The sequence below is a fragment of the Manis javanica genome, chromosome 10 (genome assembly GCF_040802235.1).
Source record: "Manis javanica isolate MJ-LG chromosome 10, MJ_LKY, whole genome shotgun sequence".
NCBI lineage: Eukaryota > Metazoa > Chordata > Mammalia > Pholidota > Manidae > Manis > Manis javanica.
Window position 1 is genome coordinate 91,831,367 of NC_133165.1, and position 25,807 is coordinate 91,857,173.

The 25,807-nt window shown below is 35.9% G+C and overlaps 1 long non-coding RNA gene across 1 annotated transcript in view; it reads right to left on the minus strand.

Moving 5' to 3' along the window:
- LOC108400740 (uncharacterized) overlaps nt 1–25,401 on the minus strand; it is a 55,837-nt gene extending 30,436 nt beyond the window's left edge. The window contains exon 1 of the long non-coding RNA XR_012121516.1: nt 25,205–25,401. This is a non-coding gene — a long non-coding RNA (uncharacterized lncRNA). The remainder of the gene's footprint in view (nt 1–25,204) is intronic.
- Nucleotides 25,402–25,807: the final 406 nt, after the last annotated feature.

Sequence of the window (25,807 nt, forward strand, 5' to 3'; positions counted from 1 at the left end):
TGAGTAAAGCCCACGGAGTTTAAATAATTTATAAATAAGTTCTAAATAGGGTTCTTATGGCCATGGGCATTAAAACACAAAAAACAAAAAACTATTTCCACTATTTAGTTGTGTTTATTTACTAGTTAAGTAAATGTCAAGCCTGTCTAGAAGTAATCATGATCTATGATGACTTGAAGTTTAAACTGTAAGATTGTAATTAGAATGACTTTGAAAATTGCCAAGATTTGTTCAAGGCTAGAAAAATGATTGTTCACCCCATTAGGAAAGTGCTTTGAGTGTTTCAGGGCGCCCCATGTATGTGTACAGGTCTTTGTCCTGCACCACAAAAGGTGCGCAAGGAGCAGATTGAGATCAAAATGCACGGAGCACTCTGGTCACCAGGCTGCATGTCTTGTGGAGCTGAGATGCAGGAAGGGAAGTTTATGTCTAACTCACTCAAGGCACCATGTTGAATAGCAGTAGCCTCGTGAACCCACAACTCAATGCATGTGTGTTCAGCTACAAATTATACACTCCCCTACTATTAATATGAATGTGAAACATTAGTAATGTTAATTTCTTTTATTATCTAAGTAATGAATATAAAAAGGATCTCTAAGTTTTTCCTCTAGTGCCTCAGTTGTTATCCTTGAGCACATGATTTTAGAAACTCTAATTTTAAAGGTTAATTATTCAAAAAGCCATTTATTAATGGTGGCACTGATGATGAAAGATGAATAGAATTCGTTCTCGTTCTTTCATACTACTTTTTTGTCAGTTTATGTTTGCTTAATACCTCTAGTTCTCACATAACCAACACAATACTGAGACTGCCCCATTATACATTTGCTTTAGAATTTCTAATTCAGCAGCTGGGTGTTAGGAGGAATTATTTAAAAGTATTTGTGTTGCAGAGTGTGTATGGAGACAGTTATCTAGGCAAGTGGACTGGAAAATATTGTTTTGTATTATTGGGAATATAGTATCAACTTTGGTCAGAAATAACAGATTTAACCATTGGTTTTCATATCATCTGTTTTTTGGGTTTTTTTTTGACTGTTTATTGTCTGTTTTTAAATGGTTTGTTTGGTCATCAGTTGTCCCAAATGAAGTCAAGTGATACTTTTCAATTTTTGTAGCTCTATATGGCAACTTGTCTAAAATCTGTCTCAAAAATATGTAATAAAAATACTGACATTTTGATGTTGAGGATGCAGGAAAACAAAATAACCATGATCACATTAGTGAATTAGTTCCATTCAACTGAAAAATAAGAGGTCCTATATTATGCTGTTCTTTCCTTGGTTCCTTTGGCATTTCAGAATTCATCCTACATCAGAAAATACCTATTTCTAGAAAAGTTTAATAACCTGATAGAGCTCTTTAATTTTAGTAAACATTATTCATACTAGTTTTTTCTAACAATTTATTGGGCATTATTTTAATTAGAACTTTGTTTAGGTCTTGTACCACTGGATTTGCCTGCAAACCAGTATTTTTATCCACTGTTTCATAAAAAAATATTTTGACACCAGTAATTGATTTGTATAATTCATATTTAAAATTATTTTTAATGAGAAATAGCTAGGTTACTTAAACCACCTTTTTCAATAAGATCACATTCATTTAATAAAAGTCCAATTAAAAGACACATTTATTCAATGTTGAATTTCAAGAAGGAAAATATCTAATGTGCTAATGTGAGTCTCAAGGGAGTTGATTAGAATACTAACAAAAGGCCTACCAGTCAGTGAGAGAGAATAAAAGTTGTCAAATGATTTATTTTAAAACCAGTGTGCATAAAAAGAAAGAATATGGCAATTTAGCAAGTGATTAAAAAGAACTAACATAACATTCTTGTTTATCCATACTTTATGAAATTGGGATGCAGATAAACCCCAATCCAAATTTCTTACACTTTCTTGGAACCGTTCTGCAGAATGTCTTAGAAATCACACTATAGTACTGACCAGATTCAGACTTAATAGTAAACTATTATCTGAGAAAAGCCATCATGGAGACAGTTATCTTGAAAGAACACAAGACGGAAGCATCAGTTCTGAGTTTTCCCACTCACTCACCAAGGCTTAGGAAGTGTATCTCAGTGAAAGGGAAGGTGGCATTTAGGACGTGATTGCTCTATTCTAGACCCAGTGCTGAATTCTTCACATATTTTATCTGATGAAATAGTGATGATTATCCTGAAGTATGGATTATGACTTCCAGAGGTCATTGCCAAAGATCACAAAGGTAGTAAGTGGCTGAGCCAGGAATCAGCTTCAGATCTGACTCACATTTCATGTTCTCAACCACTAAGCCATTCTGATCCTTAAGTTGTATATTTTGATTTGTGTATCTTTAAATGAGGGGCTGCTTTCTATTCTACCTACTTGCAGGGTATTATTGTAGGTTTTAATTTTGTTAAAATGTAACCTTCCTTTCCCACCCCAGTGATACCAGGCTTGTACCTGTGACTTACTTTAGTCAATGGCTTTTCAGTGGATACACAGCATGCTATATGGATGAACAAAAGCCTTCATGCAAATGGATACACTGACCTTGATTTGTCTTGTGCTTTTGCCCACTGCCCCAAGAACAGAACATCCCAGAAAGAAGCTGTTCCTTCAGCCTTGATTACAGAATAAAATGCCAAGTGGAGCAGACTTCCAGCTAATATATAGACCTACAACAGAGCTACACACAAACTACAGGCCTCACACAACAGGAGAAAGAGAGAAAGAAATGTTTATTTATGTAAACCACTTGGTTTAGTGGGTTGTTTGTTACCCAGCCAAAGCTAATATAAGTTGATCTGAAGATCAACTATTATAAAGGACACATTGTTATTATTTAAGTAAATGGTTAAATTATTTTTTCCTTGAAAAAGCAGCCCATACACACAACTAAAGAAGTTAGGTGTTTAAGGAATGAGGAAACATTGTCTCTTGTTAGCACAGTTGGGAAGAAATAATTTTATGTCAATTTCAAGTCTTAAAATTTCAGCATCCTTAGTATCCATGTTTATTGCCATGAATAACATGTCTAAAGAGAATCCTCAAAGAGTGTCAAATAAAATTGCTGTTGCATCTGGAAAAGTTTATTACATGCTGAAATGAAACTTACAGAATGATGCAATTTAAAGATATTCTTTCTCTAGTCATTTCCCTCAGAGCTGATTTGGGAAGAGGTTGTATTGGCTTATGACAAGATTTAGTTACAGTTATTTACTAAAGACTTAATGAGTTGGTCTTGCATTGGACTGTTGAATGTTTCCCCTATCTTATTAAATGTCTTGTTGTATTACAGTTTTCATCCATAAACTATCAGTGCCACAAAGGCAAGTTTTGTGTTTTTTCTGCTTCATATTCCCTAAGTTTATCACAGAAGCTGATCCAGAGAAAACATTCAGTAAATGGTAAAAATGAGTATTATTTATAATCCAGAAATCTTGGTTTATTAAAGTATCAAGGTATTAGGCAACATTGTTCATCTATGTTTTCCTGTCTTTTCAGTTGCCTAGTAGTAATAAATTCTTTATTACTTGTCAATTTATAAAACATTTTATATATCTTATCATCTAGGCTTAACAACTATGTGAGACATGTCTATTTCAGAGTTATTGCCCAACATCACATTTAATAGGTATTAAAACTGGGATTTATCAACTTCTTACTCCATAGTTTGTTCTTTCTTCTCAATCATGTTGCTTAAAAAGTGAATATTGGGGCAGGGAAATGAATCAGAAAATGATAGAAATATACTTGTCTGGTGACCTTTTCCATTATCCAGCAAATTGAGAAGTATATTATTTGAAAATATACTCAGGCTAGATCTAATTTCATAAATATTGGGATGTTCTTCTCTACAGATGACACTTCTGATGTGAAATAAAAATTCAGAAAGTCTGTTTTCTAGGAATTCTAGGTAATCTCAAAGTAAATGCCAAAGGTATTTGTATAAGCTTTACAAAGGTTAGAAAACTTAAGGATAAAATAAACCTAGAAGAGGACCAAATACACTAAAGCATTTCAAATCAGAGTATTTGGCATTTCAAATCAGAAACAGGGAACAAAACCCTATTAGCATAATCTTGTTAAAATGAAGTATCACCTAATTTTGCTTTTCATATGTTCAAATTATATTTAACTCCCTGAAGACATGTCAGAATATTTAGTGGTACTAATATACTAAATAATACAAACACCTTTCAAAGATAAGTACATTTTTCTAAAATTAAGTTGTTAGAAAGATTAAATCCTGAAAAAATATTTCTTTTTTTCTATGGAGCTATCATTAATTTTAAAGAAACACTTGTCAATTAACAAGTGTTTATGAAGGACTTCGTTCTGTTCATCACTTTGTAGATAGACATGATGCCCAGATTGTGATAGGCAGCCTTGAGATGACCTCCAGTGATTTCTGCCTCCTGGTGGTCCTGTTCTTGTATAATCCCTTTCTCTTGAAAGTGGGCTAGATAGACATAGTGATTTTCTTCTTCTCACAAATAGAATAATGAAAAGCTGTGGGATGTCACTTCCAAGATTAAATTACAAGGAGACTTGGGCTTCCATTTTGGGTACCATCTCTTTCTCACTTTCTCTCAGAGCCCTCACTTTGGGGGAAGCCAGTTGCCACTCTGTGAGTTGCCCTATGGAAAGGCCCATTTGACAAGGAAGTGATGTCTATAGTGAATCAGTGAAGATCTGGGGCCTGTCAATAGCCTTGTGAGTAAGTTTGGATGCAAAACCTCCCTCAGTTGAGGTTTGAGATGACCAATGATCACAGCCCCAGCCAATTCCTTGATTGCAGTCCAGTGAAAGACCTTGAACCATGAGAAAACTGGAGCTGAGTTGGAGGCACCCAGCTAAGTCAAACAGATTCTTGGCAGACATATAGTAGGATATAGTAAATATTTGATATTTAAATCACTAACTTCTGGGGTACTTTCTAGTGCAACAATGGAAAATCAATGCATAGGGCATGATCCAGCCCCACAAGATAGGAATAATAAATTAAGATTGTAATTAAACATTACACAAAAGTCCAAAAAACTTATAAATGGGCAGATGAATATAGAGGTGATAGGGCCACAGTCAAGTCATAATTAAATTCCTAAATAGATAATTTACTTTTTCCTGAAATTGGAGAAAAGTATTTCTTTCATTATTTTAAGCTTCCATCTTTATGCATATTATTATGTCATTAATGATAATAATCACTTCCTATTAACCTCTGGAATATGCTGGTATATGAGTAGAGTTTATGTTAGGACTAGTTTGGAAAATCAGAATGTCCTCTGTGATTTCACAGTTATCTGGCCTGCAGAGGAGATAAAATTGAGACCTACAGATTAAAGGTAATTTGAATTCCTCTTTTCAGTGAACATCTGCTATTTTACTGCTCTGGATCTATTATATCTTGCTATAAAACATGAATGGAATTTTCTTGGGAAACTGGCTCTAGAAAGGTCAATCAGCATACCCCTTCACCCTGGCTATTATGAGTAGTCAGCCCAATTTAGGCCCATACGAACCACACTTAAGACCCTCTTACTTGATGGAGGAGAAAATCAGTTTCTTCCCTCCATCTCAACCCTCTTCCCACCAGTAGCAAATTTTTTTCTCTAATATTGAATCCAAAAGTGTGCAGGTTGGAGGTACTCAGAGTCACTATGTGAAGCCTTAGAATGAAGCTGATATAAGAAAAGAACAGAGCTGATCGGAGAAGGATAGAAACCAGGCCCTGGGGCTCTTGTAGTGTCAGGAGCCCACTCTATCCTGGAATTCTCAACCAAACAAGCCAAATGTTGTCATACAACCTACACATTAGGTTGTTATACATATAACATCATGTATATACATATATATATATATATATATATATACCTACACATGTATATGTATATACATGAACATTCATATACAACCCAAAGTCAAACAACTTGAAACCTAGTAGGAAGAGATACACTCACAAATATTTCTGATATCTGGAAGTATGTAATAAATAACACTTTTTTTTCTTCTTTATTTACGATGCTTTCAATTTGGGCTATAATCCTAATCTGTTGGTCAACTCTGCTACAAGCTCTCTGTGCCCTGAATTATTCCTGCCCACTACCTCTCTGACTTCACACGCTAACACTTGGCCCTTGGCTCGCTCCACTCCATCTCTTTCTGGAGCATCATACCACAGCCTGAGAGTCCTCGCCCCAGCTCTCCCCTCAGTCTGGAATGATCTCCCCACATAGCTCTGCAGGGCTTGCTTCCTCATATGCTTCAGGTCTTTTCTCAAATGTCACATTTAAATGAGGGATTATCTGCCCCCTTTCAGAACTGAAAACCCCTCATGCACACTACCTATCCTTTGCCCGTGGTGTTTATTTCATTGCAGTTACCACCATTTGACTATGTTACAATGTCTAGATTCCTTCGCTGTTTTGGTTTTTTTAATGTTAGTCTTCTCCCACCAGAAAGTAAGTTCCATGGAAGCAGGAATTTGGGAATTTGGAGGATGCTGGCACAGAGGCAGACACTATGTGTGGTTGTAATGACTGAATGTGATAGAGAAGCAATGAACAATATCCAAAGAGTTAAAATCTAATCTCAAGCCTAGATGTGAAAGAATGGGTCTCAGATCACTAGTAAACAGATGGAATGTTATAACAGCACAGATCTATCACCAGACTCAATGTTCCTAGCATGCCTTCCATCCAACACCATTTTCATTGGTCTCCTTTTCTCAAATACATGAAATCAGAAGGAAAAATTATCATGAAAATATGATTTATTTTCTCATAAGTCTCAGAGAAAAGTTTGGCTTCATTCCCTTTGGCTTCATGCTTTACCTTTTCTAATATACAAATTCACTTAAGCCTGAACTACGTATTTCTACCAAATTTTAAATCTTGGCCTTTGGATATGAAAGAAAAATTCTATATTAATGCAGAGAATAGTTTTAAACAAGGTAGCTTATTTAATCTAAAAATACGAGTCACAGTTCTTTGTCATTAATTCATAGGGCTGCTAGCTTTTTATTTCAATATTTGTAAAATTAGAGTCTTAAAATTACATTTGCAAAATGTATGACTAGGACTTCAGTTTTCAACTCCATGTGTAGGGAGATTGGAAGTTGCCAACCTATCCTAACAGAAAATAAAAAATTGAACAGACTGAAAAATCAACAACTCTTCATGGATCTGTAAGGAAGGGAAGACACAGGACAAACAGAACAGAGAGTTACCGCATGTCTCTTCTGTCCCCACCCAGTTTCTCTTATCCCTATCATCTCGATTAATGTGGCACATTTGTTACAATTGAGTAAATACTGATGCATTATCAACTGAAGTTCACAGTTTACATTAGGGTTCACTCTTTGGGTAGTACTTCTCCAGGTTTTGGCAAATGAGTAATGATACATATCCACAATGACAGTATCAAACAGTATTTTCACTGCCATAAAAATCCTGTGTCCCACTTATGGACTATCTTAAGAAAAAATAACTCTATGTCCTTTAATAATTTCCTCATGCAGTTATTAAGTACTTATTTTACTAACACCCTTCTCCTGCTTTTAGACAAGCCAAGGACATACAATATGTTTAGAAAAGAGTATGTGTGTCAGCTTGTGGGGCGCAGGGAGGGATTGTTTGTTTTCTCCTTTACAACTGGACAATTAAAGACCCAAATGACAAATAAGCAAAACTTACTAATTGCTTTGTGAGACTGCAATTAACACAAGGTTTAGAGGCTTGAAAGTATTAATTATCAATTGAAATATTATGGAGGCTAACTAAATCAAGTAGGAGCTAGTGAACTCACGTGACATCAGGGAAACACAATGTGAGTTTAACACACATGATTTTATTGAAATAGAGCAGTGACTCAAAATGTTAGGTTATTTGTTTAAAATAGTGACTCTCAATCTTTACTGTGCACCAAAATCTCTTTGGGTACTTATTAAATTTAGATTCTTGTGTCTAACTCTTACAGAATTTAAGTGTTCCTGGCATGGTGGCATCGAGATATGTGCTACCTTTAATAAGAATGTGGAGCGATTCTTGTTCAAGTAATCCACAGGCCAGACAGGGAGAAATAAGCTTGAAAATGGGGCCAACCTTAAGCTCTCAGAGTGCTCTGTGTAGTTACCCTTGGTAAATAAACATAATATTTGTGCTCACTGTCAAAGCAGACAGGTAGATGCTACCTCACCAAGTGACCTGACACATCTGCTCGCTATGTATATGAATTTTAAGTCATTTTTCTCATGGTTTCTCTAACCTACTTCTAGGAAATGAAGCTTATTCTTGGAGGCTTTTCAGCATGTAATTAGTCAAGAAGCTTTGTGCTAGTTGAACTCTATTGTATTTTCTGTAATTTGCAAATGTGTGTCTCTTCCATCTTGTTTATGACTCCAGTGATGACTAACAACTGACCTCCATTCGCTGTATGAAAACAGTGATGGAAGCAATTCCGATCGTGTGTCATTCTTTCAGAGTAACTCCCTCCTACCACTTTAGCCTCTTGTCGGTGTCCGTTCTCCATCCCTTGACTCATTTTTATTATTCATTAGATTTTTTCATCATCTTAAAACTGTTGGAAATGTACACAATAACCTGGTTGTTACTAATGTGGAACATAGTGGAATGACTCCAGGACTCCGTTAGAGTAGCTTTCAGACTCGAACAAATAATGGCATTTGAATAAGGCTGTGTGGTGTACAAAATGCTTCCACGTGTATTATTCTACTTATTAGACAACTGTGAGGTGGATTTGGTACCCTGATTTTACAGATAAAAAAAATCTAGGCTTAGAAATGGTAAAGAAAACTGATTTACATAACAAATATGTAACACGTCAAAAAAAACCAAGATTCCCTGTTCTCATTAATACATCTCTATATTTTATTTTAATACAAGATGACCAGAAATCAGTGAAATGACAGTTATGGTAAGCCCCAGGAATAGGAGCCACTGAGTTCCATAGTTATCCATGAATTGCTCTAGAATGCAGTCCAACGACTCTTTCCTCACCACAGTCCTCCAGAAGAAGATTAGTCAAGACTGGACTAGATCTTATGGTACATAATGCACACCGGAATCACCTCCGATTCCCAACCTGGTGACAGCTGTATATCCTTATTGGTCATCTCTTTGAATGCTGCATTGGGTTATAGTTATATAAATTTAGTTATAAAAATATATATATAACTGTAACTATGAATATAGTTATATGAATTTATTTCTCCAGCAATCCACATTTTCCCTTCTCCAACTCAGTTTTCATTTTTGAATTCAGATTAACAAGATATAATTTACATTCATTAAAATTTACCAAAATTTACCTTTTCTGGTGTACCATCCTATTAGGTTTGATAAATGCATACAATCATTTAACTACCACCACAATTAAGATACAGAATATTTCCCTCATACTCAAATATCCTCTCATGCCTGTCTGTTGTCAATCCTCTGCTTCTAATATGGACACTGGGAACTGCTAATCTGATTTTAATCACCATAGTTCTACTTTTTTAGATTTTACATAAATAAAGAATGAAGACTTGGAGTCTGATTTTTGTGTATTTTAGTCATTCATATTATTGTATGTAATAATCATTTGTTATGTTTTGCTTCTAAGTAGTGTTTCATCCCATGTATATATAGCTTTTTTTTTTACTGTTCCCCAGCTGATGAACAAGAGTTACTTCCAGTTTTATATATTATTAATAAATATGAAATAAACATGCACTGGTGTTTCTGTGGATATATATTTTCTTTCTTTTCAGCACTACAGTGAGTGGTTTTGCAGGATTATCCAGTGGTGAATGTTTAACTTTATAAAAAGCCACCAAACTGTTTTCTAAATGATCTATTCCCCCTTGCATTCCAGCCAGCAATGTATAAGAATTCCAGTTACTCCTCACCTTCACTAGTACTGGTCTTTTTTTTTTTCTTTTAGCCAATCCAGTTGGTATGTAGTAGACATTGGTTTTAATTTGCATTTCTCAAATAATTAGTGATGTTGGGCATGTTTTCATGAGCTCATAGGACATCATATCTTATCTTTGGTAAAGTGACTTTTCAAATTTTTTATCCCTTTTCTAAGTTGAGATTTTGTTTGTGTGTGTGTGTGTGTGTGTGTGTGTGTGTGTGTGTGTGTGATGTGAATATAGAGTTTTAACAGTTTTTATGTATACTAAGTACAAGTATTTAATTGAATACATTTTCTACATCTTTTATTTCAGTATAAGGCATAGCTTTTTATTTTTTAATAGTATTCAAGGAGAAGTTTTTGAAAATTTTGTGAAAAATTTATCCACTTTTTCTTGGTGGTTCATGATTTTTGTGCTCTAGCTAAGAAATCTTTGTTTTACCTAGTGTCATAGGAATTTCTCTTGTGTTTTCTTCTAGAAGTTTTATTATATTAGGTTTTAGAACTATTATAGATTTCAAGTTATTTATTTTTTTGCATATAGATATCTAATTATTCCAATGTCATTTTTTCAAAGATTATTTTCCTTGGCAACTTTATTGAAAATCAACTGATTATTTTTTATGTGGGTTTATTTCTGAATGCTCTCTTCAGTTCCATTGATTTATATGTCACCAATACCACAGTGTCTTGTTTAATATAGCTGCATAACATATCTTAAAATCAGATAATGTGAGTCTTTTAATGTTTTGTCTATTCTAGATTCTTTCCTTTTCCATATACATTGTAGGTACAGTATGTCAATTTCCACAAAAAGCTTCTTGGATTTTTATTGGGATTTGGAGACCTTAACAATACTGATTTTTCTAATCTATTAACATGTTATAGCTCTCAATTTAATTACTTGATTTTTATTTTTTCTTATCAATGTTTTATAGTTTTAAGTATACAACTATTATAAATATTTGTTAATTTATCACTAAGCAATTCATCAAAAAAGTGTTATTATAAATTTGATTCACTTAACTACTTGGAGCTTCTATGCCTTTAGCCAATGAAAAATTTAATCTGAGTGTTACTGTGGTTTCTCTCTTGAGCAAAGTTCAGGAGTTTGCCCTCTATCCAGACATTAGGAGGAAGATCTTTGGTTATAGCTAATTTGCTCAGTCTCCTAATCTGCCTGATTCAGTGAAGTAGGTAGCTACCTGTAGGTAAAACTGCAATATTTCCAGAATCTCCACCTGGCTTTAGTGCATCTCCATATCAATAGGTGTTTCCAAGGGCCAGCGAGGGCCTGGGGAGGTTGTGTGGCATTTTTTACTATGCTGTAGCAGCCAGATGGAGAGAGATGTGGGACAACTGCTTGTAAGCAATAAATGGGTTTCTTAAACTTCATTTCTCCCTTTGACTGATTTTGGTTTCAATGCTATTTTGCCCCAGGATTTCCCCTCCCTAGAGTTACACTATCACATTGAAATTGTGTCAGTGTCAACCTTGCGTATGCCTCTTTTCCATGACTGGGGACTCTGCTTCCATAGTATAGCCTTCCTGGTTGCACTGTGTAGCCCAAACACTGCCAACGCTCCAGGAATCTGTTTGGAAACCTGTGCAGATCTCCAATGTATATCAAACCCTTTCCATAGATTTGGGGCAAACTTTTCAAACTTTTCTCCTTCCTCTGGACTGTTTTCAGCATCCTTGTCCTGTTCTTGCTAATTCCATCATCTGAAAATAGAAATTGTGTATGTCTGGTTGTGGATGTCTTTGTGTATGTGGCACATGTACAAATGCAAGGATGTCTTTTTGAGGACTGAAAATTTTTGTGTGTGGAAACTAGAGATATGGGATTTTTGCTTATTTGCTTTTGCTTAGTTTACAGTTAGAATTTAGAGTTCTTTTGGTAATTCATATGGATAAATTGTGGTAAAAGACAAAGAACAGAGCAAAAAATTCAATGCAAAGGGAAGAGGGTGAGAAACAGAAGGGAGACTGTAAAACAAAAAATAACATCCTTCTAGTCAGTTAAATCATAATATGTCAGCTGCTCTCACATGATTTCCAAGTGTCTTGATACTTAACCTGCATTGTTTTCTGATGAATGCCCCTGGACAGTTGTTTTATCGTAGTAACTTGGAACATTTTAATAAAGCTAAGGTAACAAATTTCTTAGATGGGATTAAAATGCAGAGTTTATACAAAGCCATATGATGCCTTTTTCCTCAAGTATAAAATATATAGAGTGTGCATATATGGACATTATGAGCCTGTCACGTACCAGTATTCTTCATAACTGCGTGGACGCCTTTGTACTTACTAGCTGCATACGACCTGTAGGGGCAATCTTACTCTGACACTGTAATTTAACAGTCAAGATAAATTCAACAAGGATAATGAGATTCTGACAAACTGAAAGCAGTTTTGCTGATGGGATAAAGGGAGCCCTGTATACCTTTTCAGGATGTGGGGGCTTTTTTAGACATACTGGGAAGAGGTAATGGAGCAGAAAAGAGAAATCACTACTGTCCTGTAGGATACAAGGGGTTCTTGTGTTTAATGGCTTTGAGGGTGATTCTTATTATCAACCCAGTTTGAAAACTATAGACCCTCTGCTAACACCCTTTACTCTTCCCATCTTACCAATCTTGTAATGTATGTACTTATTTATATTCAAAGAAAAACAAAATTATATAAACAAACATATGTTAATGCAACATTATGTGAAAATATGCTCATAGTTCTTTGGATTCTAAATACAGACAACCCAGCATGAATATTCATAGTACATTTAACTCGATTGCATATTCTTATTTGCACTGAAAATTGATGGGAATAGATGAAACAGCCTTGCATACAAATTCTTTTGACTATATGCTTTCAACATCTTGTTGCTTTCCAGCTTATTTAGCTCCACTTAGACTGCCTTTTGCATATGAGTTAAAATCAGCCACAATAATTCAAATACATGTTAGAGAGAAAATCCATTATTCCATGACACAAGGAAGAGGAAAACAGACCATAAACTAAAAAGAAATGCACTAGTGAATATGAATGTATCAGGGACGGTGTGTTGGGGGGGAGGATCTTCTTATGACTCTGAAATGTACAAAATTGATATCATTTTCCCAAAACAAGACTAGTCAAAATGACTTAATTCTGATGCATCATAAACATAAGGGCCAAGTTGACCAAGACTAACCAAATGGACACCTTTGCCATTAACCAGACCAAAATACAGTAACAGCGATTTAATCTCAGTCTTGTATTTTAATACTGAGGTAGTTGAAACCCAAATGTTCTTTTAATGGTCTCTTTTATAATTCAAGAACTTCAACCTTAGATGTATCTTTATGAGTCAGAGAAAAAAATTTTGATTATAAGTAAAATCGTCATTAAGTAACCTTCTCTTAAATGATTTCTTTCCTGTGGTTTGTTGTGTTGACTTCAAGATTATTCTGAATTATTTTTATAAAGGAGTTTCCAGTTGGTTACATTGCACTTGGTGTTTCCTAGTTAATTATGCTCTGAGATTCTAACTGTATATCTTTGATGACCTTCTTGCAATGGTGTAAAGTCATTCCCTGGCCGATTTACGGTGCATTATAGTCACGTCAACGTAGCCCAGATTAACAATCGACTGCTGCCACCTACGGCGAGTAGCAAATGAGCAAATGCTTTAAAATACCTTTAAGAATCATGTAATTAACATTTTACTAGACAGAGTAACGTGAATGAAAGGCAGGCCATACAGTCTTTGAAAGTCGAAATGATACTACACATCTCAGTAATGTATCCCACACGGTCACTCAATTTCAGCATATCACATTTTCCTTTCAAAATGATTGAATTTTCCTAGATGGAAGTAAGGATGATTCCAAATTGAAATTCTGTAAAATAAATTAGACCTTTAAATAAATTGGTTGGACTTATCATAATGGCTTGGCTCAAGTAGACTAAAATAAGAATCTGTCCTTTCAGTTATAATTTCTGAATTTTTGTTTTATTTTGATGTATTCAATTTTTATCCAAAGGTAAATTCAAAACTGTTTGGCATTTTCAGCAAAAGAAAGCACTTTGGGTATTTCTGGTTTTCATAATATGAATTACTTTTTAAATGGAAAAATTTTAAACAGCAAAAGCAGAAATAAAACAACAACAAAGACTCACTATTGCATGGGTGATATGGTATTTAGACAAGGGTTTGACCCAGGTATAGAATCTTAAGGATGATGGGTGATCTGTTAACTATTTTTCCCTAGACATTTCATAATGTGGGACCATAGTCAGATGTAACTGTCCCACCTACCTTTGATACCAATGACACAAGTATTTTAACCATTAGGAAAAAAAATGAAATCAGTTACATAAAAAGAAACATTTTAAGAGCAAGACAGTTTTTTCCCCCTCCCATTAATGAAAATATAGCCAGAGCCTCTAAATCCTCAGTAGTTGAATGTATTAAAGGAAAACTTCAGCAATCACACAGGAATAGTGTCAGTAGTGACATACTGAGTGGCTTTCATCACTAGCTCTTGGATCCAGGCTTATCAGGTGCTGGGTAAAACTTCTTTTCAACTTCCCAACATTCTGAAATATCCTTATCTATACCCAGTACTCTCTATCTGCTTTCTTGCCTTTTCAATGCCCCCAGGGCAAGATATTACTTAGGATTTCTCTATACTACATATTTCCCATTTCAGAATTATTCCTCTTCTCTACTTCTCAAACTTGAAATGTTAGTTTTTGAAATAATTCATTCCCTCTTTTGTGGCAGTGCTATACCTGGCCTGTGCATTTTTCTCGTCACCATATCTCACTGATTCTAAATGCACATTTATTTTTCATTTAGTAGTTTCTGAATTGATATGTGTAATTGGTGTGGTGATGTTTCCTTTTGTTTCCCTAAATTATATTATTGTATCAACTGTGTTTCTTTCAATGGTGTTATGAAATAAAGGAAATAATAGTACTTCTTCAGTTGTTTGTGCTACCAAGAGCATGTTTCCCTAAACATTATTTGTATAACCCTGGTGGAATTTGAGTATTTGAGTGGTTCCGGATAAGACATCAGTAAACTTCCTATTTTATGTTGATTGTTGAATGTGTGCACTTATGTGTATGATAGGAAAAACACAATATGCACTTGAAACCCATGACTTGACAGGCATTATTGCTTAGGATTAAACTTAAGTTTTTAAAAAAAATTGAGTTGATTTAAAGTGGATTCAAAGAAAAACCCAAAGTAAATAATAGTACAGATACTACGATGCGACAGGAAACTCATGTGTCTCCTAAGAGTGAGGGATGGTCCTTACTCGTCTTTGGATCCCCAGGACTTCATAATTAGCACATACTTATTGCATTTTTTTGAACACTGATTATTTTGTCTCATTTAAGGTGGCTTAAAGGATTTAAGAAATTGACCCCAAAAAGTGAAATATTCAATCTATGAAAATAATTCTTCAGGAACAGATGTATTTTAAGAGAAGAGCTTATGATTCTAAATGATCTTTATCAGTAAATAAAGTAGGTTTGTGATAATTAAGTTAGTTAAGTATGGAAGGTGGGTTTCTACCACTATTAGCTCTGCCCATTCACTCCTCTGCACATGTGAAGTTGGGAGTCATTCACCTTACACTTCTTGTGTAGAATGCCTGCTCACCCCCGTTAGAAGCCCTGAGTTAGACTAAAGCAGAAGTTTTTAAGTTGTTACATTTCGTAAATACCTTTCAAGTACATTGTACACAGAATAAAATATAGGTTTGATACTTGGGTTGTTTGTTAGGGGTATGGGTTGTGTACATCCCTCTTTACCTTGGCATTTGTCCTTCCTCACTCTCTGTATACAGTTGAATGCCAAGGGGTTGAACACTAAGAGGATGATGTTATGGGTTGATATTTTGTTTTATCCCTTTGGAAAACATGGCAAGGAACTAATTATATCGTATCATATCATATCATATCACATCATATCATATCATATCATATGTCGTATCATATCATATCATATCATATCATATTATTATATTATAATTTTATTCCAATTCTGGAAATACTCCCTGTGTGTCTGCAGGTTTCAATAATATAGAGACCCAAGTCTCAGAGCTGGGGTTAGAGAAAGGCTTTATATTATATCTGAGAAACTGTGTGCTGAGAAATTAATGTGAAGCAGTAAATAAGCACTAGGCCAGAAGTCAAGGTCTGTTCTTATTTATACCCTCATTATCTTATTTTAATTAATTTATTCTCTCTTTGTATCTCAGTTTGGGTTTGCTGTAAAATAGGGGCTTGATCTAGATGATTTCTAAAGCTCCTTCCATCTTGAATTTCCCTTGGTTCTATCATGATTAGCATAATTAGATTATGGATGAGCTAAGGAGAGAATATAAAATAAATGCGTTAAGTTGTCATTACCCATCTGCATGAATGCAAAAAAACAACCTTCTGCGTGTCATCACAACAAATGATTCATTGTTAATTCTTTTGTTACCCTCTTTCACTTCCTTCCAAAATGATTTGTTTCTGTGTTATAAATGGAACTAGATTATGAATAAAAGTAGTAAGACTGATGTCCTTCACAGGTTATCTTTGAGTGGCCTCAGAACTTTGAAAGTTTATATGGAATTAAGTAGAATCTTTACAATGAAGGAGATGTTAGCCATAAAGTATACAGGTTGTGCAGTACACATGTGTATGCATTTTTATCAAAAAAGTTGTTAAACTTTATGGAAAATATGAATATGTGAAACATGTTTCCCTTTAGGTAAGTCCTGTAACGTAAGTTTTCAATTAAAACTGGCAAATGAATCTAGATTACAGCCAACCAACTCCACCCCACCCCCAATGACAAGTACAAGACAGCTGCTGAATCTAACATGCCTTTACTGGAACACCAGGGCCTCCTGCACAGTAGCAATGTGCTGCCAATCACAGGATGTATTCGCCTTCTGAATTGCTGCACAGCAGTCCTGCAGATCTTAATCCTCGTGAACACAGCATGGACACATGGCCAGCACTTTCAGAGGCTTTATTTTTAAAGGAAAAAAAGGAGCAAGAGGAAAGAAAAAACCCAAAGCAGCAAACATGTTAAGACACATCATGTGAGGCAAATATTTTGAGGTGGAGGGAAATAAATGACTTAAGAAATTAAGGAAAATCAGTCCCAGCATACAAATGGCATGTGTTCTAAAAGTTCACTTATAGACCAATTGTTAAGAGCATATTTATCCATAGAAACAATGTTTACTCATCAGTTGTGTTCTCTGCCTAGGCCATACAATCCTATTTAACTAAGAATATTCCTATATATATATGTACTATACAAGTGATATTGAATCTATCACATAAAAATATGTTAAAAAGGCCATCAAAAGTGTACATGTCTGCTGTCTGATTCATTCATTCATTCGTTCAGTCAGTCATTCATTGAGCACTTAATATGTTGCAAGTGGAGATAATTTAAATGTAGCTTAAGACAGGCCTCACCACTGCCTTCATGACATGTATGCATGACTGATAATGCTTAGATATTAGCAACATGTTTAGCAAATACCAATTACAATTAAGGCAAGTGGATTCACCAAGACACAGTGTTTACAGGTCTGACTCAGTCATGGGACCAAGTCAATGGGTAGGACAAACTGGAGGTAAGGGAGTGACACAAATTATCAGAAATGTGTGTGAACAATATGGGTCTGAGTGGCCGGGATCTGAGCTAGTATCTACAGGCTTGAGTAACACTGTCAAGAGGTAGATAGGTTAGAATATCATCAGCAGGAATGAATCTACCTGTATGGGAGTTTTCTGTGTCTAAATTAGAAAAATCACCTTCAGTACTGAACTATCAATAATTTCTGCCTGTCTCGGAGGCTTACAAGATTGGGCCCCTGAAACATTAGCTATGTGTCTTAGATCCTTGGAATTTGTGGGAAGCGTAGTCAGTCTCTAGAGTATGACTGACTCCTTTGAAGAAATGCTTCCCCTGTTTTCTCCAGCATCAGGGTTTAGTCTCACCTGCAATCATGCAGTAGAGGCACCATCAGCACAGGAACCCATTTGCTTTTACCAGCAGTTTCCAGTAGCCTGGAGCAGACTGGATTTGTTTCAAAGTCTCCTGCCTGACCTCCCTTTAAGTTCCTGTTGACAGACTCTGAACTTGGTAAATAATCAAGCCATCTACACTTGGCCTACTTGGCACACTTCTCGAGATTTCCACTGATGACTGAGACTCCTTCCCTCCCTACCTCTCAGCCCAGGCCATGAAAGTGACCCGTGGAAGTGTTCTGGCACCTCTTTCTTAATAGAAAAATGTTCTGCACATAATAAAACAGTACCATGTAAAGTAGACATCTGCTGAAGCAGAGTGTCGTTTGCTGAAAAGGCTCAAAGGAATTTAAGAGCGTGGTTGCATGGAAAGCCTGGACTTCTGCTAATGGAACCTCCTGCAGTGACAGCAAGTAAGCCCTGGCTCCCTGTCATCACCAGTCATTGCCATTGAAGGACAGAGGAAGCAGCCAGCACCATTTCTCTTTGCAGTTCTTGTGTGTCTCTGCTTCTCTAGCTTGTTGCTGGTGCCAAGAATTACCTTGGTGCTTTCCTTTCACTCTGTAGTCCCAGAATTGGTCATTTTTAAAAACTCTAGTGGTTTTCTGACACAATACAAGAAAAATAAATGGGAGGTGAAAGGTCCCCACCTGTGCTCTTTTTCTAATGTTTTCTACTTAAAACTGTGTAGAGGAAGACAAAGCCATGATAGGAGATGACACTGGCACTCAGAGTTTACAGATCAATTAAAACAGCATCTTTATTTCAGAGGAAATCCAGACCAGAGGGACATGTCAGGAATGGGGTTTAGGGAACAAGTATTCTAGAAAGACATTTGCTTTGGCTTATTTACAATATTGATATTCTCCATCAACAAAATGAAAGTTAATATATATGTAATACAAACCAACTCATACGATACTTCAGTGTTTGAGAGCAACTTCCACATCCATTATGCCATTTTTATTCTTGCAGAACCTCTGTGAAGCACTCAAGGTGGGTACTTTCAGCTTCATTTAACAGGTGAGAAAATCAGAGGCTTATGACGCAACAAGGTCACACAGCTATTGAGAGAACTAAGACCAAACCAGGCCTTCTGAAGGCAAAACAGGGCAACTTTTATAACTCTATGCAGAATGTTATGCAATATGGTGATTTTATATAGTTTTCCTCTCCTAATATTATAATACTGATCCCCTTTCAATAGCCCCTGACTGTTAAAATGATTTCTGTTATTTTTAATTAAGTGTTTAATACTCACTGAAGTAAATATACAGTAGAATATGAATTATGATTCATCTAAACCAACACAGAAATCCTGTCACCTAATTTTCCAGACGCCTTTGCAGGTTAAGTGGCCATGTCTTGGCCCCACAAACCCAGTCTTGGCTAGTGAGATGAAAAGGAAATCTCAGAAGCCTTTTGCTGGATTTTCTCCATTTATCTTGTTGGAAGTCCACCCTTACTTTTTTCCGCAGGAAGGAAGCAGTCAGTTGTAGTACAGGTGGCAGAAGTGTTAAATAAACGGGGGATAGAACAGTGGTTGTAGATTTGGCAGCATAGAGACTTGGCATCTTACCAAGAGCTATTCATGATGTGGTGAGATGGGTAATCTATTGAACTTTCAGAGTGTAAATCATTAAGTATTTCTTTCTTTTTCTTCTTGTAGAGCCATTTATTCATATTCATCAAATGCAAAATGTATATATCCTTTACAGCCAACAATCCTACTTCTAGGAATTTATTCTTGGAAGCATTGAAATCATGAAAATTAGAAATGATCTACATTTCTGTCAATAATGGAAGTGTTCATCCATGCTGTAGAACACCAGACAATCAATTAAAAACACTGTGGTTGACCTAAATGTATTGACTGTACAGTTGTCCAAGACGTATTCTTCGGTGAACAAATTAAAAAGAAAAATAATGAGATCTGAAAAAATAAATATAGTAAGTTTCAGTTATATTAAAAAATATCCCAAAGATATGTGCTGTGCAAACATAGAGGAAAGAAACTGGAAGGAGTCAAACTTCCAAGAAAAGGAGGCATTAAAGGATTCCTGAATACTGTCCCCTTCTGTATCGTCTGCATCTTGCAGTTGAGTGAGGTAATGCACTCATAGCTTATTTACATTAGTAAAAAAAAGGAAAACGAGTGAAAAAGGAGAGCTAATGATAATGGAGAGAAAGTGAATATAACTTTGTAGGTATTACTTTTGAAGAAAATGTGTCAACAAAGGTGATCAAAGAAATTAGTTTATCACTAAGGGAAATAGAGGTTCAGATCTTTTTTTTAAGTGAAGGACATGAAACGTGTTATATATTAATTGGGAATAATTTGCTAAACAGAAATACCATCTTTCTTTAATCCTAAGATATGGGTTTTATCACACTAATAATGCTGATATGGGGGCATGTTTTATAATCCATTAATTGAAGCCTAAATGATTTGCATTAGCTTCTACAAGTTACCTTGAGGCAATATTCACTAAAATCCTCTTTAGGTTAAATTTTCCACCGCAGGTCTCTGCGTCTCATGGGCAGCATGGATTTGGACCAGTCACTTGCGTAAGGACTGGCTTGCATTCAGTTCTGGGGTTACTTTTTTATTGTTTTGTTTGTCCTCCTTGAGACATTCCGGGTAAAGGCTGAGACTGGCTGACTCCACTGTGTCCCTTTCCTCCTCATGCGCTTTAGTCCTTATAAATCCTTACACTGAGGATGAAAGCCTTTCGTGGCTCAGAATTTCGGGAGTTTCTGATTAGATTTCCTGTCTTGGATACAATTTTTTAATTAAAAAATACAAATAAAAGTTACTATAAAAAAAGGAAATAACCGCTGTTGGTAAGGATGTGGAGAAATTAGAACCTTGTGCATTGCAATGTGTGAAATATTGCAGCTGCTATGGAAAGTGGTATAGTAGGTCCTCAAACAGTTAAACATAGAATTACTTTATAATTCAGCAATTCCACTTCTGGGTATGTTTGCAAAAGCATTGAAGGCAGACACTCAAATAGACATTTGTATACCCATATTTGTGGCATCATTATTCACAATAGCCAAGAGGTAGCATCAACTCAAGTGCCCATCAACTGATGAAGGAATAAACACGATGCGGTGCACACCTGCATTGGAATATTTTTCAGCCTTTAAAAAAGAAGGACATTCTGATGCATTCTACAGCATGGATGAACCTAGAAGATATTATGTTAAGTGAAATGAGCCAGTCACAAAAGGACGAATATCATATGATTTCATTTGTGTGATGTACTTAGAAATAATTAAATTCATAAAGACAGAAATTAGAGGTGGTTACCAGGGCCAGGGAGGAGGGGATCCATGAGGAGTTATTGTTTTAATTTAGAAAGATGAACAATTTTTTTTCACAAATTGATTTTTCAAACTGCTTGAGCCATAGGATGACCACATTATCAATTTTAAATTTATAAAGGTGACAGTGGTGACGGCTGCATAGCAGTGTCAGTGTACTTGATGCCACTGAACCGTACACTTACAAATGGTTAAAATGGTAAATTTTATGTTATATGTATTTTACCACAATAAAAGAAAATGAAATAAATGTACATGAAACAACGGTGCAGCCTATAATTTGCATCATTTTAGATGTGAAAAAACAGTGATTCCAGAGGGGGAAGGGAGTAAAAACCTTTGAGAATCTGAGAGGGGCTGGGATTCAGCTCAGGAGTGTAGGACCCTGCTATTGAAAGAAGAATAAAGGGTCTGGCACTGGCAGAGGAGGTCAGAAGCCCCAGGGGCAGGCAGGTTCAGAGATTTATGTATATGAAAATAAGGGAATTTCCTTTCTGGATGGTGCCTCACTTCCAACTGATGTTGAAGTGAAGTCATCAGGTGAGAGAGAAGTGTGGGGAGGGAGAAGTGGGAGATGAAATAGTTATCTTGAAGAGCCAGAAGTGAGCCCCGAAGGAAAACACAATAGGCTTGCCAGCAGTCCTCACTGCCCACTTGAGAACGTGACTGAAAGTGCTGTCAGTCTGTGTGGTTGGATTATTTATTCCAGCAGTGCTCACCTGTTCAGTTGCAATAAGGAGACACCTGGCTGGGCTATCCCAGTGTCATGGTTGTGCATGTGTAGAATAATGCTGAGGAGCAGCCAGGGAAGGAAATTGAGCATCATTTGCAAAAAGTAAAAATCAAAAGTGATTTAAGTAATCTACTCTGGGTTTTCTCATTTGCGAAATGGGAATAACAATAGACTGTGTCTGATAAAGTTGCGGTATATTAAATGCAAAGCACGTACAACACTTGGAACAGCATGCCTGGCACTCAGCAAGTACTAGGTAAACATTGGTGGTTGTTACTATCACATCACTGTGAATTATAAAGTCTCAACTAGACAATACAGGAAGTGAAAACAGATGGGAACTGATGAACAATAAGAAAGTCATGTGTCAGTGGCTTAGAGGTTTTGTGAGAACAAAAATTGTTATACTTAGGACTCTAGAGCAAAAAGCCAGAGCTAAAACTTTGAATGAGTGGAGGGTTGGACAAGGGATTGGTGGGCACAGCAATGAGGGGAGAGAGTGGGTGATGTGACCTGACAGTGCGGTATTTGCAGAAGGATGGGTCGTTATGACTGAAAACCGTCAATGTAGAACAAGCAGGTGTCACTTTCCTTTCTGGCCCTGAGGAACGTGGCATGAGAAAGGAATGACGAACAGCTTGATTCTATTTGAAGAGAAGCAGTTTCCTCAGAGGACAGCTCAGTTTCAATAAAAACACAGATGTGAAAGGAACAATCAAAGACTGAGAATTTAAGAAGCTCACTGATTACAGATTTAGAGGCCAAAGGAGAGAGGGTGGTAGAGTTTTCTTTTTTTTAATTATTACAACTATATTTTGCTCAAGTATAGTTGCTCAAGTGTAGAGTTTTCTCTTCATGAGTTGAGATCAGAAGCTGTACAAAGGAGAACAAGGCAAGATGAATGAGAAGAGGAAGATCTCTTGTTTTGACCACTGTAAATGGGAATGGGACTGAGATACTTACTTTTGACCTCTAGACAGGCCTAAACACACCTGATGAAATACTCAGGAGTCTAGGGACCGCCCATTGGGCTCAGAGTAATTATCAGTTCAGTCATGCACTACTTAGGCCATATATGTTTTGCCTTTTACATCATTTTTAACTCTGCATGTATTTATGTTTGGTCTTCTCCTTGAATAGTTACACATTTCTTCTCCTTGAATAGTTACATAAGAAATGCTTTCCTTTGAAAGTTATTACACTTCATTAACCAAATTACAGTATCTCGCAAAATGTGGATGCTCAATATTTTTTCATACATTGATTTTTTTAAATTACCTGAGTCACAAAAGAAACTACATTATCCATTTTAAATGTATACTTAGCTGTGCATATTCGCATAATAATTTTAGGGCAAGAGCTTAATATTCTCCATTCTTGATCTTGGTATGAAAATATGTTATGTTCTAGAAGGAGTCTGAGATAGAAGAAAATCCCCGTATCAGACTACAGCTTAAGTCGAAATGAAATATGAAGTGTGTTGTGGTTTCTGCTGTGTAGAGTTGTCTCTTCTTCTTGCCCATTTTGAATATTTTCCATAGTCCAAAGAAGTTGGCAGGTCTGAGCAAAACCAAGATTACTTGAGGATTGTTTTCTTCCCTGCCAAATAGTTCCTATCACACTTTTTAGCAACTAAGGTACTGCAAACAATTTTTTGTAAATATCTTTGCCATGGGGTTCTCCATAAATCAAACATTTTTGGGGGGAAGCGAAAAGAGGTAAGAAAGAAGGAGAGTATGGCAGGATGAGAAAACCACCTGCTCATCACAGGAAAGCCACCTGTTTGCTCACAGGATTGAACTTGATACCCAGATCAGAGACAACTTATTTATGGTATTGACTATTTTCCTAATATCCCAAGTAACTTCACATCTCAACTTTAGCCTGTGGGTTACTTCTACTCCAACCCTTTGGAACTCTATTCCCTTAACTTCTCCTCACAAGGAACCTACACATTGAATGAGCACAGCACGCTATATGGACAAAATGAGTAAAATTCTTGATATGAATAGTCTCAGAATTAATAATTATATGTCAAAATACTCTGTTCCCATAGCCATTGACAAGACAAATACTAAGGGTCTTTTACAAACATATTTTATCATTTAAAAAAATATCTGAAAATCTGGAGAATGTTTGATATTTGTCTTTTTTTCTTTAATTTTAAAATAGTACATATCAACATCTTATGAGTGACATGTTATTTTTCCCTCTCTCAAAAGAACTTGAACATAATATCCATAATCATAATTATTGCCTTCACTTTTTAAGAGCACTCTCTTATTTATTGCTTGTAAAATGTTATCTAAATACAGTATAGATCCCTATCTTAGGGGGTATAAAATGTATTATTTGATGGAGCAGTTATGTTTCTATTTCTTGAGTATAATAAAAAAGCACCATATCAACTACAAGATACCTTATCTTTAAAAAAAAACCACAAAAGTAATCTGCAAATAACTGAAGTACTGTTTTTAAAAAAATGTATCTTAACCTAGGACTGGCAAAAATCATTATGTTAAGTCAAATCATAGTGAACTTTTACCATAGACCTCATTTCATAAATACAGTAGTTTAAGAAAACAAATTATGTAATTTTAATCCTTTTAAGTCTTATGAAATTATTACCTGAGAACTTTATTTTAAAGTAATGGCAAACCAAGCAGTTTATATACATGTCTTATAGATAAATAATCCAAATTTTCTGCTAAGAAGATAAGGAATAAATACTTCCCTTTCCCTATGCTGCCAGTTTTGCTGCCCCTTAGAATCTAAAATCTGTATTAAAGCCTTACTGCAAAATGGCAATCAACCAGCTGTGATCCTGTGGGCTTGATTCTAAAGCACCTAAATGAAGTGCCATGAGCATTTGATCCTTCTTATTTTACTTAGTGAGTATTTAAATGGATTTTTAAGCTGCTGAATGGCTTTGAAAGCACTGAGGTTCTTTATTTTCAAAAGAAAAATGTTCTTCCCTCACCTTAACAGACATTCACACAATTAAAAAGCAAACAAAGCCATCAAGATGAGCATTCAGAAGCAAAGGGGAACATTATTACAAAGTCACTATTTATTAAAATAGGCAATTATATTTCAGACTGACTTTATTTCTGGAAGCCCTGCTAACATATTATGCACAAGACTATAAAAGAAAGAATTGTGGGATATTCAAGAAGAAAATGCTGGTTACCTTATTTTCTTTCAACAAAGCACATATATGTAGAATAATTCACTTGATCCACCAGCTCTATGGGACAGGTATTGTTGATCCCACTGTGCAGTTGAGAAAACTGTAGGGCAAAGAGTTGCAGTCCCTTCTCCAAAGCCCCACGGCTGGTAAGCGGCAGAGCTAGATCACCAGTTTAGCCCTCCTGACCTCTGATGTCCTTGTTTGTCACTATGCTGAATCCCTCTCTATACAACATACAAATATAGATGTAGTGTCAGAACCTGGAGCTGTGATAAACAGAGAGCCCAGTAAGCCAAAGGGTAAGGATGAGAATTTTATTGCCTAAGTGCTGGATTCTGAGGCTCCTGACAGTTGTTTTGTGTGTTACACCAGGGTTCTTTCTCAGGCCTGTCAACATGAACGCTATCTGAAGTCAGCAGCTCAACACTGCTCAGAGTATCTGCCCTCTATCTCCACGTCTGCTTCCGGGACTTTTTGTTTGACAAATTTACGTGGAGGTGACCTCAGCCAGAAACACAACAGGCATTATTCAATGATAGGAAACAATATTTAATGGGGTTGTTCCACTCCCCTTAACAGTGGCCCTGGTCCACACAGGCTGTA